Source organism: Pseudorca crassidens, chromosome 4 (genome assembly GCF_039906515.1).
Source record: "Pseudorca crassidens isolate mPseCra1 chromosome 4, mPseCra1.hap1, whole genome shotgun sequence".
NCBI lineage: Eukaryota > Metazoa > Chordata > Mammalia > Artiodactyla > Delphinidae > Pseudorca > Pseudorca crassidens.
The window spans coordinates 146,380,904-146,398,266 of NC_090299.1; the positions used below are offsets into that span (position 1 = coordinate 146,380,904).

At 41.7% G+C, this 17,363-nt stretch overlaps 1 protein-coding gene across 1 annotated transcript in view; it reads left to right on the plus strand.

The window, feature by feature from the left end:
* The first annotated feature begins 455 nt into the window (after positions 1-455).
* GPRIN3 (GPRIN family member 3) overlaps positions 456-17,363 on the plus strand; it is a 70,735-nt gene continuing 53,827 nt past the window's right edge. The window contains exon 1 of the mRNA XM_067736970.1: positions 456-800. The gene's annotated coding sequence lies outside the window, so the exon portion shown is untranslated. The remainder of the gene's footprint in view (positions 801-17,363) is intronic.

Below are 17,363 nucleotides of genomic sequence, written 5' to 3' on the forward strand. Positions count from 1 at the left end.
GCCATCTCCAAACACGCAGGTACCGTACGTGTTGCAACACACAGGAAACGTTGGGTGGTCTCCCTGCTTTCAGGTCTCCCCGGCCCGTGGCTTTATGAGAAACCGTCTGCTGGAGTCCAGACACAGCATGGAGTCTGGTGACCTGCGGGAGGGAGCAACAGCCAGAATCCCTGCTGCGTCGCTCTCGGCCCCAGCCCTCTACCTTAATCCTTTTCTTAACTTTCCATCTGCTGCCGGTCCGCCTGCAGGGGCTCCGCAGCCCGCCAGCCCGTGCCCGACTGCCCCCCGGCCCGCCGTAGCAGCCGCCTCAAGCCCCTCCCCAGGGACGAGCGGGCTGGGCGGGGGCGCGGCGGGGGGCGGAGCTCGGCGGCCTGCTGCCGCCACCGCCACCGCCCCCCCCCCCGCCCCCCCTCCCCGCCCCTTCCTCGGAGTCTCCGGCGGAGCAGCACTGCGGCCGAGGACAGATGGCCGCAGCCCGGGCCTGACGGATGAGCAGTCGGGCACGTGAACTCCCACCTCCAGTTTGGCTCAGTGCCCGGCGGCGGCGGCGGCAGCCCCGCGGTGCCCCCCGCCGTCTCCGCCCGGCTCCTGCGCGCCGCCTCTGCTCTTTGCGTAGTAATTTCAGTTCCTGCTAGCACCCAGCTCGCTCCCGGAACGCGTCTGAAGAGGACCGCCGCTGCCGAGCCCGCCCGAGCCATCGGTGTGGCGCCGGGAGCCGCTGCTCGGGGTATGCGACGGGAGGCCGCCGGCACAGCGCAGGCAGTGGCCCCGCCGCGTCGGGGAGAGCCGGGCCACAGCAGGTAGGCGACCGGCGGCCGCGGGAGGAGCCGCCCCCCCGAGCCACCTCTGCCCGGCGTTCAGCCCTAGGGGACCGGAGCTTTGCGGTGTGCTCAGTACCGATGGGAGGTGGATTCGGTCCCACATTTTGCCAGGTGGTCCTTTTTGCCTGTTGCTCTCGTCCCCATCCCAGCCTGAGCTCCAGGAGGGGCCGTCTTTCTCGCAGGTGATGAATTTCTCGGCAAGGTCATTGCTCCCTTAGGCTCTGGCTTTGAAGGTAAAAGAGAGAAGACGCCTGCTGTCCTTGTTCTTGGGAGAAGTATTTATAATCAATCAGGTCTGCACACTGTGAATATCCAGATAGGAGTGTGTGTGTGTGTGTGTGTGTGTGTGTGTGTGTGCGCGCGCGCGCGTGTTTGGCAATACTACACGGGCATTTTTCTCATTTTCCTACGCTTATTCCCTTTAAGGGAAACATACTATCGTTATATATAATATACATGCGTTTGTGTGCATGTGTATCCACGCATTTACACATATACAGTTTTTCTTGAGAAAGGCGGAGAGAGAAGGGCGGGCCGAGGTTGATAAAGGGAAATCATTGCAGAGACCTGTTTAGTATCTAGAGGTGAACTTTGGAACCACACTGAATAAGGGTAGAGACTAGAGGCTATAAACAGTTCTTCAGAGATGGATTTTAGAAAAGAAATCACTGCAGAACTCTGTCAGCCAATACACAGACAGATCCTTATGCCAACCAGGCAGATCTACAAGATACAGGCAAAATTTCAGACGCAACAATGGACAGTGAAGGCCGGTCAGGGTGGGGGGGGGGGCGAAGAGAGGAATTTAAACACTGGAAAGTGAATTTTGGATGGTGGAAGGCAGCAAAGCCCCAAAGGGTTTCAAGGGCTTTTCGGAGGGGCGTTGGGAGAAATCTCAGCTTGGGGTGTAGGTAGTTCAAGGTTAAGATGATGTGAAGGTCCAGAAAGCAGCACAGGTGGTGGGAAAAAGGCAATGATTTGGAGGAGGGGAGAAACGAAGCTCTGAAAGTCACCAAGAAGCTACCGCCTTTTTTTAAGGTATCCTCTTCTTCCTGTTCAGGCAGTACCTTGGATATGCTCCATGTAAATATTTTTCACAACACATTGGTTAGAGAGCCATTGGACCATGTTTTCATTTTGTTTTTGCAAAGAATCTGGGTCATGGTGGGACTGGAAGACACTGAAGCGTTTACAGCACCAGCAAGATTTGGAGAGAGAGTTGATTAAGGCTTTAGCTTCACGAAGTATTTACACATCTCTTGCGTGGGCTTTTGTTTGCTCTTGTTGGTACTGCTACATATTTCACTTTGATAACGCTCTGAGTGTCCTTCTCCCGAATGGGCCTATTTTCCAGTTATAAACTATTCGTTCTTTTCCATTGTGTTCACCCCTGGCCTGCCCTGAGTAACAACTGTGGGAATAAAGATACATGAGTCACAGCTTAAAGAAGAAAATCTTCTCTGCTGTTATCTGGGAATGGCAGGAATGTATATTAGAGAATATTCTTTTGAAATAGGATCACGAAGAACATTTCTCAAGCTTTTTGGTGCGTTTAGTGGAGGGGATAGGTGGTTGATTCATAAACGGAAAAAAAAAAGTAGTAATTGCCACGGCAAGCCTAGATGTTATATCATCGGAATTTATTTTGGAAACAGTGCAGAGGAACTCCTAGAGATCCCTGTAAAGTGTGTTTTGGTGCGGTGAGCCTTCACCTCATCACTAATTAGACTTTTATGAAAATGATGAGGGCAAAATTGCAAGTGTATAGCTTCCTATTGGAAACAGAGGACTAAGGCATGATATGAATCAGAAGTGCCTCAATTGGAGGGCAGGGTGGGCTCCAACAAGCAGTTTTAAAATCTGGGTGTTTTTTTTAAAATTGCCCTAAAACAAATACACTTGCCCAATACGCTTAATTATTTGTCCTTTCAACATTTCCTTGGTTGTGCCCTAAATGAACTTGAAAGAATGTATTAGACACAGCTGTCCTTCACTGTATGAATTTCCAGTCACAAAAGCTGCAGCCTTCAGGGAAGCATTGAAATATTGATCATAGAATCACAAAATCATGAATAGGGACCAAAATATACAGAGGCCCAGGAAGAACAAGCAGCTCTAGGTGGTTGAAAAACTGTGAGGATGGAAAGATGGAAAGATGGCGATGGAGAAGGAAGTGGTTCCACCCTCAAACTGAAGTCCAGAAGAGCTGCTAACTCATCTGGCCAGGAGACCATCTGATCCAGACAAGTTAGGTAAATACATTCATATTGAGGCTCTATGTTGTTCATATTACCCAAGTTTATCTCTTGCAACTATCTAGAAACCATGTTTACCTTAATTTACAATAGCCTGATTAAAAGGGAGATATGTCCTTGAGAAAGTCAGAATTCCCTGTGCCTCAATTTCTTCATCCACAAAATGTCTACCAGCTACTGTGCATATTGTGAAAATAAAAGAGAATGAGGGAATGGAGATTTGAGTATTATAGAAATGCAGGGAATCTTTATGACAGCATTGCTCAGGGCCAAAGAATAGAAAATACTTGTATATTCCAAGCATTTAATTGTCCCAGATGACTCCAAAAGGCAAAAAAAAAAAAAAAAAAAAAAAGTACTCAGGAAAAGCCCAAAGGCCACAGATAATTATAAAATTATTTAAAGTGAAGGAAATTATATACAGCAATCCCAGAGTAATCAGTAAGTGCCCTTCTAGAACTGGTCACAACCCGTTGTGAAGTCAGTTTACTGGGTCTGATAGCACTTTTATTTTTGAAAAACAAAATACAGTAAAACAGAATAGGCGGGTAAATAAGTATTGTTCTTGGAACTTTTAAATAGATATCTATATGTATAAACACATCAGACTATGATAAAACGTATATCTTATTATACATCGTTTCAGAAAGTCCAAAAGCTACTGCTTTAAGCGATACAAAGAAGAGATGCTTCCAGTTTGCAAGAACCTGAGAGTCAACTAGAGATCTACTACACAAGCATTTATGCCATATTCTGAATAGCAAACTGGTCTTGAGAAAGGCAAGGGATCATAATTTACCAGTAAATTCATGGCAGTAAAGTCAGAAGAGAAGGAGATCCTTGGGGACTGAATTAGTCTAGAAAAAGTTCAAAGTGGAGGTGGAACTTGAGGTAGTTTCTGAAAGATGGATGGATCTGGGTGGGCAGTGAGCAAGGGGTGGTGATATAGGAGGAGGAAGTAAAGGAGGAGGTGGGGTAATGTGAGGTTTATTTAAGTCACTTAGAAACGAAAAACATGATTATTGAGTTGGGAGGGAGAGAATTACAGCAGAATTTCTGTTTAGACTAAAATATGACTCAAAAATCACTTATTTCTATAATTTATTTTCTATCTAAGATTTCTTTTCCTAATCCTGGTACTTGAGGAAAATCTAGCCAGAAGGGCCACAATGTCAGTCATTAATCTCTTATTTCCTGCCATCTTTTTATTTCTTTTGCAATAATTTAATGACTAAGGCTTGTTTCAAATGAATTTAATGGTTGAATTATTGAAGTTATGTGATACACCACATTACAGCTTGATTATTTCATTTCTCAGAACACAAGTATAGTCATTGGCACAGAGGGTCAAGGGTGATCAAGTGATTGCCATAAATAGAGCAAACCTCTTCTATTGTTTTCAACAAGTCTTCTTTCTTGAGTGCCTTGTAGGTGTAACACCCCGTGCTAGGCACTGGCAGTTCTGTGAAGATGAATCAGACCACTTGGTGCTCAGAATCCCAAAAGGAAGGGCAGAAACTGCCAGATTTTCTCCTTCAGTTGCTCTATGACTTGTCCATCATTTTAGCTAAATATGTAAATACGTTTACATGCATTTTGAGAAATTAACATTAGAATGTTTTGCTATAGCGAAATAGTTATTTTGAGGAGGTAGAATCAGAGAAAAAAGTCATTACTTGTGTTTCTGAAAACTTTTGGGGAGCTACTCTCAGGTCATGCCGTCCTTCCTAAGCAATAAAACAATCTTATGATACTGATATCCTCTCGAATAAAGCTGTACCTTTAAGCAGGAGAACCACTGCCAGTTAAAACAGAGACTCATGTGCGTCGATTAATTGATTTGAAAGGCAGTCAAATATGGAAATTCACTTTTTTGTAAAGATGTCCTGGACTCCTCTTTCATCTTTCTCCACATCAGAATGTTTAGACTAATGATAATCTAACTTTTTTGCATGAGTCAAGTGTGGAATAATAAAAACATTTAGAGGCTGCATTTGAACTGAAAAGGCATTTGTTGAATTTCATGGGGGAAGATGTATATACATATATATACAATCTCTTACAATTCAGATTACTGTCTGGAATGCCGGTGAGAAAAATTTTCACAGCCTTTTATCTGGGCATGTTAGAGTTGGCAATACAGTAGCAGCGTTCTAATTTTTCATGGCTGTAATTAGACTGTCAGCTTTACTTTGAAGCTAGCAGTGTAATTGAGGGCCCGAATTATTATTTTCAGTCAGTAATAACTGACCCTTAGCTGGAGGGTTAAATGCTATGACCTGTGGAATCTGAATCCAAATCTGTAGGTAGGGCTTGAAATCTGTATTCTATAATGGTCCCCAAAGGATGTCAATAGCCAGCCTTGGACACCCCTGTTTAGTCCTGCTTTTATATACAAGGAAGTAGACAGATTACAGGTGAGTCCCAGACAGGTTAATAAATTGTCCTAAATCACTCTTAGAACTGGGGCAAAACAATCTAGACCTCCTCTTTCTAATTCTCCACTAACGGGAGGAGGGACAGACCTGAAGTGAGGGTCTGGGGGCTCCTCAGTGGTAGGGGGAGGGAAGTCAAATTTCTCCTGCAGTCCTTCCTCCCAAATTGCGAGTCAATGCAGTGAGCTCTCTCTCAAGGGTCTGATGTGGCAGAAAAATTGTGGGGATCAGCTGTGTGATTTGTGGCCAGGTGCTTTCTTGGCCTTACACACCAGATTCAATTTTAAAATATTAATTCTTGGGTCCTAAACCCAGTGGGTACCCAAGCCATCCCTAGGAAGACTGCTTGAGTCAGTAGTCACAGCCTGTGACACTGGCAGAAGCAAGCAATCCCTGAAAAAAACTCAAGGCCAGAGAGTAAAAATCCACAAAGTAACAAGTGCCTCTAGGGACCTCAGGACTGTTGCTAATTCAGTAACAGCTGGACAGAGAGCTCCAGAGCTCCTTAAAAACTCTAATTGTGCCTACTAATTTTCTGGAGGCATAGGAGTTGCAGAGAATCCTTTTTTTTTTTTTTTTTTTTTTTTTTTTTTTTTTGCGGTACGCGGGCCTCTCACTGTTGTGGCCTCTCCCGTTGCAGAGCACAGGCTCCGGACGTGCAGGCTCAGCGGCCATGGCTCACGGGCCTAGCCGCTCCGTGGCATGTGGGATCTTCCCGGACCGGGGCACGAACCCGCGTCCCCTGCATCGGCAGGCGGACTCTCAACCACTGCGCCACCAGGGAAGCCCCGAGAATCTTTTTTTTTAAAGCCTGAATTGCAAATGGTCCAACAAAGTGAGAGATCTAGTTTAGGGGGAATACTCAAGATGTTTTATGTAGACAGATTCTTGATTGTTTTTTCAAGATATTGACTTCAAAATAGACTCAAATTAAACTAACCATATTGTGTCTATGGGAGACTCTTTATAACGTAAAACTTTGGGTAAATGAAATGCTTGAGGGAGTTAAATGTTTGTGTTCAGTATATTTTCTGAGGAATCAGAGAATCTTTTTGTTTCAATTCTTGTTGACAATCTTTCTAAGATCTAACACCCTGTGCCTGTATGTCTGCCTTAATAAGGACAATATGGCAAATACCAGGATTCAGAATTTTGCCTCGCCTCTGGGTGTTTGTTCTGACTTACACCTGTGTAGGACAGGGCTGCCGAATATAACAGAATTTTTAAGCTGCTTTTCTTGTTTTTTCACTCAGTTGTGAATGTGCCGTCTCATGAGACACGTTTAAAAAATTTGTTATTGTTCAAAAATGCAGAAGATATTTGAATCATTGTGGGTTCCACTTTGTTGGACTTTGGTCTTTGCCTTTGCCATTGCCTCACTTTGGAATGCTTATTTCTTCATCTGAAATTAGTTTCTCAATCCCCTCAAAAGATGGTTTAAAGCTCAGTTATTTCAGCAAACTCTCCATGCTGCTTTAGACCTGTTTCTAACTACTGTTTTATACATAGCATGAATTAAAAAAAAAAAACAAATTATTTATTTGGTTGCACCAGGTCTAAGTTGAGGCAGGCCGGCTCCTCAGCCAGGGCTCCCAGGCTCCCCAGTTGCGGCATGTGAACTCCTAGCTGTGGCATGCGTGTGGGATTTAGTTCCCTGACCAGGGATCGAACCCAGGCTCCCTTCATTGGGAGCACAGAGTCTTATCCGCTGCGCCACCAGGGAAGTCCCCATGGCGTGAATTTTTAATTTATCCTTACTTGTGTTGTTTTCTAAGCATGCCTTTCCTTGAATCCTATACATTATTTCTCCTTGAAATATGCAGGCAAGAATGAAGTGACTAGAATTTTAATGCTAATGAGAATCTTAACCAGAGCTAAGGTTAATAAACAGATGTACGTTTCCCCCTGCATCCTTGAATATGTAAAAATTGCTTATGACAAATGGGTGTGGAGGATTGGTTTTGTTTTTCATGTTGAGCAAGTTCTGAAAGCAGTCAGAGAGCAAAAATCTGCCAATGTCAGGGTCAGGGGCTAAGCTCCGACTGAGTGAAAATGGCTATGCCTTCTCCTTTCACATGGGGGATGATTTCTTGTCTACATATGTAGATTCTCAGAGCAAAAGAACGCTTTGCCGTGAGCATCTGAGGGATCTGCCGCACTTCACTTAAACTGCCCAGACAGGTTTGAGGATGCATGCTACGGATCAGAAGTTGAAAACGGGCAGTCTGTGGGCCCAGCAGGAGGATCATGTTCTACTTGGCCTGCAGGTACTTCCTTTTAATTAAGCCGATATTTAAAAATCAGAAGATCTATTATAAAAATGAAACACCAACCCACATTTTCTAAGCTGGAGTTGAATAACCGTATGTGCTACCTCTTTATTACACTTCAGACCCCACTACTCCCTATTGTCTCCCTGACATTGAGACGTCATATAAGTCCCTTGTACTCAACAGCTTCCCGTGATTGTGAGAGCTACCTAGAAGCCGTAGATACTGAGTTCACGAAGCCTGGACTAGATGTTTTCTAAGTACCACTGAGCTCTCCGGTGCTCTGAGTGTACTCATGAAATTGATGGGACTCTACACAGTAGAGAGATCATTGTGCTGAATGTAGTTAACCCCCATAAACTGAACAGTTTTCATCATCAAAATATGTAGCTTCTGTGAAAGGGTAATGAATACAAACTGAGTTGACCTGGTCCGTTAAGAAGAGAATAGTGGAAATTTTTGTTTGCTTGCTTTTTACTCTACCACGTGTTGCAAAAAGCAAAACAAACAAACGAAAAGTTTGATCAATTATCTATTCTTTAACTTGACCAATGATTACAGTTTTACATTGGATTGCTTTTTCTTTTTTAAATTGAGGTATAGTTGATTTACAATATAGTATTAGTTTCAGGTGTACAGTAAAGTGATTCAGTTATATATATGTGTGTGTATATATCTGTACATATATGTATATTCCTTTTCAGATTCTTTTCGCTTATAGGTTATTGCAAAATATTCAGTATAGTTCCCTGTGCTCTACAGTGGGCCCCTGTTGTTTAGCTTTATATATTTTTAAATGCACCATATCTGTTTTACGTACAACTCTTTCCATAGACACTACACATGCATAGCCTCCTGAAAGCCCAAAGCATATCTCGAGCTTTCGGTAGATGGTACATTCTGTTTGGTAGGCAGGGCAGTTGAGAATAAACTGCCAGGGCTGGTATCGACTCGTATCCCGGTTTGTAGCTGTGGTCTGCACACCTGAGGAAGGGTCACCTGACGATGGCAGCTGGCTGTGCTTCCAGCCTGTGGCTGCCGCTGCCCAGCTCCCTGTGCAGTCTGGCTACTTGATTGTGTGCAACTGCTCTGTTCATGTGGCTGAAAATGAGGTGACTCTGTCAGGGTTGATTTATTCGTGTTGTAAATAAAAACAAATGCCCTTCGGAGACAACAAGATGGAAAACGCAGGCAGATCCCTAAAGTAGAGAAAGCGCTTCCCAGCTCTGACATCTCTCCTACTTTCTCAACTCCCGCTGCCACTCTCCTTCCTCGTGCACACTTCATGCCTGCCACCTCCACATCGTGCCTCCCACTTTACTTCTAAAAGCGTCGTCGCACCTAATTATTAAGCCCAAAGTATCAGTGCTTCAGCAGCTTCACTCCGAGAAGACAGTGCTGAGAATAGTATCAGTGGAAGCCAGCGGAGGACACGGTGCTACACCGACTCTGTGCTTTCTCGGGACAGAGTGTATTTCCTTCCAGAATAATGTCCAAGTCTTTAAGCAGTAGGCATCACCTGAAGTGTATTGATAATATATACAAAACCAGAGGTGTTCAAATTCTTTAGGGATAAAGTTATTTTTTTCTTAGTGATTTTCAGTACCTGAAATTTTGTTACACTGAAACTTTTATGCTCTCTTATGAAACTATTCTCCTATTCCCCTGATGGTTGTTTTGATGTTTAAAATTGCAGTGATGGGTTTTTAAAGATCATCCCTCTGGGGTTTGTGGCTTTTGAGTGGTGAGTCCAAGTCTCAGGAAGGGATGATCAAAGTTAATAACCTGAACTGGACTGGGTTGAGGGTACATCAGTACTTCTGCTTGGTAAATCAAATAAAAGCATTCCTCAAACTGGAAGTAGGAATTTATTTAGGAGTTGAAGGACAGAATGTGAGAGAGGGCTGGCAGAAGGCCCTGATTTAAGGAGGATGGATGCTTGGATCATTTAATAAGTTGGTGTTGAGTACTTTATATCTTAGACCCTGTGCTATGTGCTAGGGATTCAAAGTTGAATAAAACATAATCTGAACAAAATAATTCCCAGACTACCGGATTAGATAAATTTATTGATAAATGTGGCTCAGCAAAGTTACAGTGGACTCTTCTCCTGGTCAGGATCTCTGGGATTTCCCCAGCAGCCTAACGACCAGGCTCCTTTCTCAGTCCCAACCAAGCAACCCCTGTACCTCCCTCTTCCTTCCTCAGGCCCTAGCAATTCAGCTCAATTTCCGTCCGTCTTCACAGCTTCACCACCTTCTCGCCACACAGGGGTTCCTTTTTTCCTAGCCAGGCCAACATGAAAACTAGAAGAAATCTTTCCCACACTGTACTTCCTTCATGCCATCAAAAATAAAAACATAGACACACGTATTTTCAACTTCATCCTGCTAAAAACAACTAAGAAACAGAGGGTCCCAAGAGTGACTAAGATGGGGCAAATACAAGATTAAGGAATCTAAGTTTCTGCTGGTGGCTAGTGTGAATACTACAGGACGTTTCCTCCCCATGAGTATACCAGAAACTCTGTGTAACTTCATCCCCTCTCTTTCTTTTCTATTCAAGAAAACATCTACAAATGCAATTGAGATGAATGAGGGTAACATTATTATAGAAATGAGTATTATCGAGATTGGCATAGCTGACATTAGAGAAAACGGCTCTAAATTATTCTTTTAATAAATCATTTGTTGTCATTGGTACTTTATCATTGCTCATAAACAGTTTGTGATACACTAGTGTATTATTAGATGGTTTAAAGGTCATGGTTTTACACCATTACTTAGACTCTCAGGGATAACCTCCACCCTAGGGGGGATGATCTTGAGTCAGATCATTATTGGGTAATGTACCCATTTCAGGGTACTGAAAATACCTGGCTGTTTTCATAGTTGCTCAGTGAAATGCCCCATGCCCTCGCACTATCTTTTTTTTTCTAAGGTGGTGCTCATCACTTTACCCTGGTTTTCCTCTCCAGGGTTAGGACCCTGAAAGTTCAAATGGTAATTCATGTCTCTGCAAAGCCCTGGTGAATGACTGCATCTCTGTGTGTTTACCCCTACTTAGAGGAGAACTTCCTAGCCTTGCTGCCCAGAAGGTCGTGGCAGAGGGAGAAGTGGGGAGGGTACCTGGATTACAGAACTAATGATGATGAGTGGGAAAGAACAAAAGACCAGCCAGACACATGAGGGAAGAGGAAGTAAAGCGAGGTAAATGGGTGCAAGAGACCAAAGGACCCACTCAGGCCACTTTGCCGTCTTAGTTCTGGGGCACGAGAGAACGGAATACATGTCTCTTTATCTGTCTGCTTTCCACTGTAAGGAAACTGGACATGGGTAGATTATAGATGTGTATAATTAATGACCTCTGACTCTTTCAAAACTTCATTCTTTAGGCTCCTCTGCCAGTAGCGTGTGCTAAACTCATTTCTCATTTAAACAAATCTGTGAGGTTTGTACTATTACTTTCCGCATTTTAGAAAGGAGGAAACAGATTCAGTAACTTGCCCAGAGTCCCTTAGATACTAATTAATAGAGCTGTGTGAGAATCCAGAGTTGTCTACAACTTCAAAGGCACTGGGCTACATACACTGCAATATCTGAACATTATTAACTTTAATACTATGAGTCAAAACATGAGGAATGGGCAGGATTTTACAGACTGCTCTTTCCTATCTCAGATTTCATTTCATGTTGTTTAAAGAGCAAATGTGAAAGCTTCTAGATCAGTGATAAGTCATTCTTTCAGCAAACAGGGGGAGCTCAAGGACAAACATTTTAGGTTGAAACTTTATAAATCTTTGTATAGGTGGTAAACTTGCAAAACAAAACATTTTATCAGAATATCCAGGTGACACATATGTCCTACAAACAACATGTCTGTTTCTTGAAAGAAAAACCAATTTCACACTGTCACGTGCACACACATGTGCACATTCACACATATAACAAGAAAGAAAACCAGGCATGAGTCTGTGTTTAGCTTTCCCAATGGACTTTGGACCTAGAAACTATTTATAGCACTAGTGTTTCCGTGATTGATGTTTTAATCACAGACATTCATTTACTTATGAAAGTGAGCGATTCCTCATTATAGCTTGCAGCTAAGTGTTCTGGTTGCAAATTGAAGGCTGAACAAAAGGTAATCTAGGTACAGGAGGCCCATTTGAGACAAATTCCTTCTTAAAACTCTATTTCTGACAAACTAATGGTGCTTGACAGGAGGATGGATAGACATATATTTGTCCATTTCAGACATGAAAATCCACTAATTGTTTTCAAGTAGTGACTTCTGCCTTAGTATTTTTAAGTAATAAGTGATTGATTTTTTTTCTAGTTAAAAAGAAAGAAAACAAAAGCCCCCTACAGGCACTAGGCTTGTCACTGGACTCTTGTCATCAATATGGAATGTCTTTACCACTTTGTGTTGTTTCAAAATACAGACTCTGTTCCAGAGGGTAGCACAGTAGAATGCACTGCTTTTCAAAGTGAGGGAGATTTCCATCAGGGACCTGTGAGATGATCTTAGGTAGTGTACGGATTTACTTTGTATGGAATAGTTATGAATTTCTTTTAATATAAAAATACTTAGAATAAATTTTAAAGTATATATTTTAAAATATGCTATATGAAAAGTATATCACTGGCACAACAAACCTGTGATCTTACAGGTATCATTTCTTAAGGCTAGGCTAATATTTTTAACTAGTGCACCAGTTACAGTCAATTGAATGAAAAATAGTAAGTCAAAAATCATTTAGAGGGGGCTTCCCTGGTGACGCAGTGGTTGAGAGTCTGCCTGCCGACGCAGGGGACGCGGGTTCGTGCCCCGGTCCGGGAGGATCCCACATGCCGCGGAGTGGCTGGACCCGTGAGCCATGGCCGCTGAGCCTGCGCGTCTGGAGCCTGTGCTCCGCAACGGGAGAGGCCACAATAGTGAGAGGCCCGCGTACCGCAAAAAAAAAAAAAAAAAAAAAACATTTAGATAAGAAGTACATAAGACAGAAATCATGAGAGAGGTACACAGGTGTCACAATCTGTGAAAGTGGTACATGAAATCATGTCATTGCCCAAGGCTCCTCAGGTTCTCTCTAGAAATGAGAAGGTTAGTCCAGGAATCCCTAAGATCAATTCTAGCTCTAATGTCCAATTATTTTTAACAGTCTATTCTTGGGCCTGTTTTCTAAATTTGGGTTCTCTTCAGCCTTTTCTGGACTTTAAAGATACCCTTCTTATCTTCCCCCTCCGTCAGCAGCAAACATTCATGCGTTCATTCATTTACGCCACATACTCCTGAAACAGACATTCTGTGGAGAACTTACATAGTAGGTAATGTGGGCAAACAAGAAAGCTACAGAATTGTGTACCCCGACTTCAGTTTTAAATGAGTATACATGTCTGTTATTCCCATTGAAGTTAAAGCCCTCGAAAGCCCTGGACTTCCGCCATCATCTTTTTTTTTGTACTTCCTGAACAACTAAAAGATCTTCAGCGGAAAGTCCCTTCATTGATAAAAACACATTATCGAGGCTCACGTTACAAATTTAAAACATGTGTTGTGCAAATCCTGAATAGGATTACACATGAGAATGGACAAAAAGGCCTTTCTATATTTCACAGCTAGAGTGGCCTAATGCTTGGGATCTTTTGAACACAAAGGGAAAAAAAAAACAGTACTTTCTTGATTTTTGAGTTGAGAGCAATGCAGTTGGTCACCTAGAAATTTTTACAGGTCTGAGTGAAATGAGGCATACCTCAGTTGTTTTTTTTGAACTCAGTTACATTGAGGGAGGAATTGAGTTTCAGTGGTGTTTATTGTTTTTCTATATAATTTACCCCAAAACACATGGTTAAGGTATAACTATTATTATGACTATATTTCTTTGGGAATTTGTCCTTGAGAAACATTGCAAAAATGTTGTAAAGCACCTGAGTGTTGTAAGTAGAAATTGTCACAAACATCTGTGTAATGTCAATTGAGCTCTTTTATGCTTGCCAGCAATTCATAAGATTCTCCTATACTGGCAAAAAGGATATAGCTGTGGTTTCCTGCTGGAGTTTCTGTATAATAGTGAGAAAAGCATCAGAGGATGCAGTTGCTTGTGGTTGTTCGTTCATGCACTGCTGTTCTTTTCTTTCTTGTAAAAAACAGGAAGCTGAAGTTTGTTTTTTACTCAGTTCAATTGATGTTTAATAAGGACGTATCCGTGTACCGCTATGGGAGGATGTAAAGATGAAAAATGCATCCCTGCCTTAAAAGACCATAAAATCTTAACATTAAGAATAAGAGGTTGAAACATTCATGGCAGTATTTATCTACTTTCAGTGCACATACATTGTGATAAAAATTAATTGAAATGTTTTTCAAAATGTTAATGTTTTCTCATAGCAGGTATAACATTCCAAGTGTCACATTAAAACATATTTTGAAGAAACAGCTAGTTAGTGCGGGTGGTTTTTCATGCTAGTAATTGCACCAAGGTTCAAATTAGTTTGTTAGTTTTTCTGTATTCTCTGGCGATGCATCAAACTTCTAATTCCCCAGCCCAGTAGTTCTGAGGGGAATTGGGCAAAAGAGCATATTCCAAGTCCCTTTCTCAAAGAGAAGGAAAAATAAAATGATATACTTAGGCTTAATAAATCAGGACGATTGCATTTGACACTATCATACATTTCAAAGAAAGAAAGCCATGCACAAAAAGAATATTTGTAACCAAGTATGTATTCTGAATAGAAATGATTTAATGGAAGCCATATCAGGAAAGCAGAACCACTATGGTGATATGGAATAATGGATTTATTATAAGTTTTAGACCTTGCACAGTTGTGGGAGCTTATAGAAAAGTTTATGAGCAGTGGTTGCTTTTGCATCTGGTATTGGGTCTGAAGTCGTCATAGGTTAGCAGAGCTGGCAGTGGAAAGAAAAGCTGGATGTGAAGTGGAGACAAGGACAGACTAGAGCCTATGTTGGACTCCTGTCTCCTCCAGCCTCAGTGACCTGGGAGAACTGTGGAAGGAGCTGGCACTCTGCACTGCAAAGCTGTTTGTGCACCTGGGCCAAAAGGTGACGACGGGGATCTGGTGGGAGGCAAAGGACCAAAGCCTGGCCGCTGCCCGACTCCACCAAAGTGAACCGGAAGATCAGTGCCCAGCACCTGTTGCACCACACCGCCCTTCTGAAAGTAGAAACACTGCCGCTTCGCTTCTGCCTTCCAAACCTCACCTAGGTTTCCCTTGTTACCAATTGTAACGAAGAGCCATTTAGAGAAGGGAATTCTGGGAATGGATTTCCATCTGAGCTAAACTGACAGCTGGTACAAAATCATCACAGAAACTAGCCACTAGGAAGAGAAATGTCTAAGGTCAGACAGTCCCTTGTTTTTGAATTCTGCAAGAATCCTTCCTGCTAAAGGACTCAGAATCCAATCTGCTCGTGGATTACGTTGCAGACATTTTATTCTATTTTATACAATTTTTCTTCTATACACAACTATAAGTTGTTGGTTTACTTACACTCAAAAACTAAAGCTTCAGAAGGAGTATTTATAAAAAAAGTTCCAAGATTTATGTCATTTAAGCCACTGAGCTCATCTCTTCAAAATATATATCATCTTGCAATATAAAAGTTAATGAGATTAACTCAGCACATGTCTGGGTGATATAACGATAAGCATATTTTCTGCCATAGTAGATTCCAAACTCCATTTTTAGATTTCTGTAGGTGCTACAGAAGGTTCGTATAATATCATGTTACAGAAAAGCAAAAGCTTGTTTAGAGAGAGAAGCTGCCTTCCCGATGTTTCTTTTATTTATTTTTTGTTTTTCTTTGAGACTCTTTTTTCTTTTTTAACATCTTTATTGGAGTATAATTGCTTTACAGTGGTGTGTTAGTTTCTGCTTTATAACAAAGGGAATCAGTTATACATATACGTATGTCCCCATATCTCTTCCCTCTCGCATCTCCCTCCCTCCCACCCTCCCTATCTTTGAGACTCTTTTGCTTGTAAGGATGTATACAGTGGTGCTATATGAAGTGGTGAGCTTATTAATGGTAGAAGGATTCAACCAGCTGCTATAGCCAGAATTCCTGCAATGACTGGGAGGTTGGCCTTCAGAGCTTCTGAGACTCATTCCACTTTTGAGATTCTTTGAGTCATTATCAGTGACTCTCAACCCCTTTTTTTTGGCCCCCAACTCACTTGATAAATGATGTCTACCGTTGGGTACCCCTTGTAATTCCAACTTTTTCTCTCTCGCTTAAAAAACACATTAAAATGCAAGTAAGTGATCTAACTCAAAAAATAAATTATAAATAAATATGCATTGTCCCTTACTTAAGTACTAGGAAGAAAAATCTTGTCTTTCATATACGCACGAGAAATCCGTCAAAAAACAGATCACAACCATATTTTGCCATGCTAACCATATTTTCTGATTTACTGCTTAGTAAAGCAAGAAAACAAAAATCTATAGTTTACACAAATAAAAATGGAAATATCCATAACAAGGAAGGAAAATGCATAGTTTTATAAAAATTCCTGTAGTATACAACAACTGATGAAATGAGGCAACACTACCTTACGTTTTGGATGCATTAGTTGTATTGTTGTGTGTGTTGATCTGATCTGAGCATAGAGATGCATTTATTGAAGAAGCATGTGGTATTGGCCTGTTGCTGCAAATCTCTGCACTTGGGCTAGGGTAACAGTGCATCATATGTACACAGGTGGCTAGGATTTACTCCTTATCCACTAATGAATCTGCAGTCTAGTAGGAGAGAGAACACAGAGATTCAAGCAAAGGGAGAGGAGGAAGTGTTGAGTGTGTGCTTACTATGGAAATGGAAATATTATGGTTCTAAAAAGATGAAGTTTTAAAATTCTGGTCCACACTATACATCTAGAATGACAAAGACAAAACAAACAAAAAAACTTGACAATACCAAGGGTTGGCAAGAACGTGAAGCAGCTGGGGCTCTCGTATGCTGCTTGTAGGAATACAAAATGGTACAGCTACTATGGAAAAGTTGGCAATTACTTATAAAGTTAAACATTCATTTACCATTTGACCTGGCAATTCCACTCCTATTTACTTAAGTGAAATAAAAACCTATGGTAACACAAAGACCTATTTCTATGTCATAATCACCCAAAACAGGAAATACTGAAAATATCCCTCAACTAGAGAATGAGTAAACAGACAGTGGCACACCTGTGCAATGGAATACTATCCAGCAGTGGAAAGGAACAAAACTATTGATGTACACAACACAGATGAACCTCACATATATTATGCCAAATAAAGAAGGCAGCGGGAACAGTTCTATACTTTTATCGTCACATGACAATCGGGAAAAAGCAAAACCAGGAGTAGAGCACAGATGAGTGGGGGACAGTTTGACTACAGCGGAAGAGTCAATTCCCAAAGGAATTTCTTTGGGGGATGATAGGATAGTTTTATATCTTGATTGTGGTGGTGGTCATACAACTCTGTATTTGTCAAAACTCATAGAACTGTATACCAAAAAAAGAAAATCTTACTGTACATAAGTTTTTTTTAATTCTTAAAAAATAAATTTAGCCTT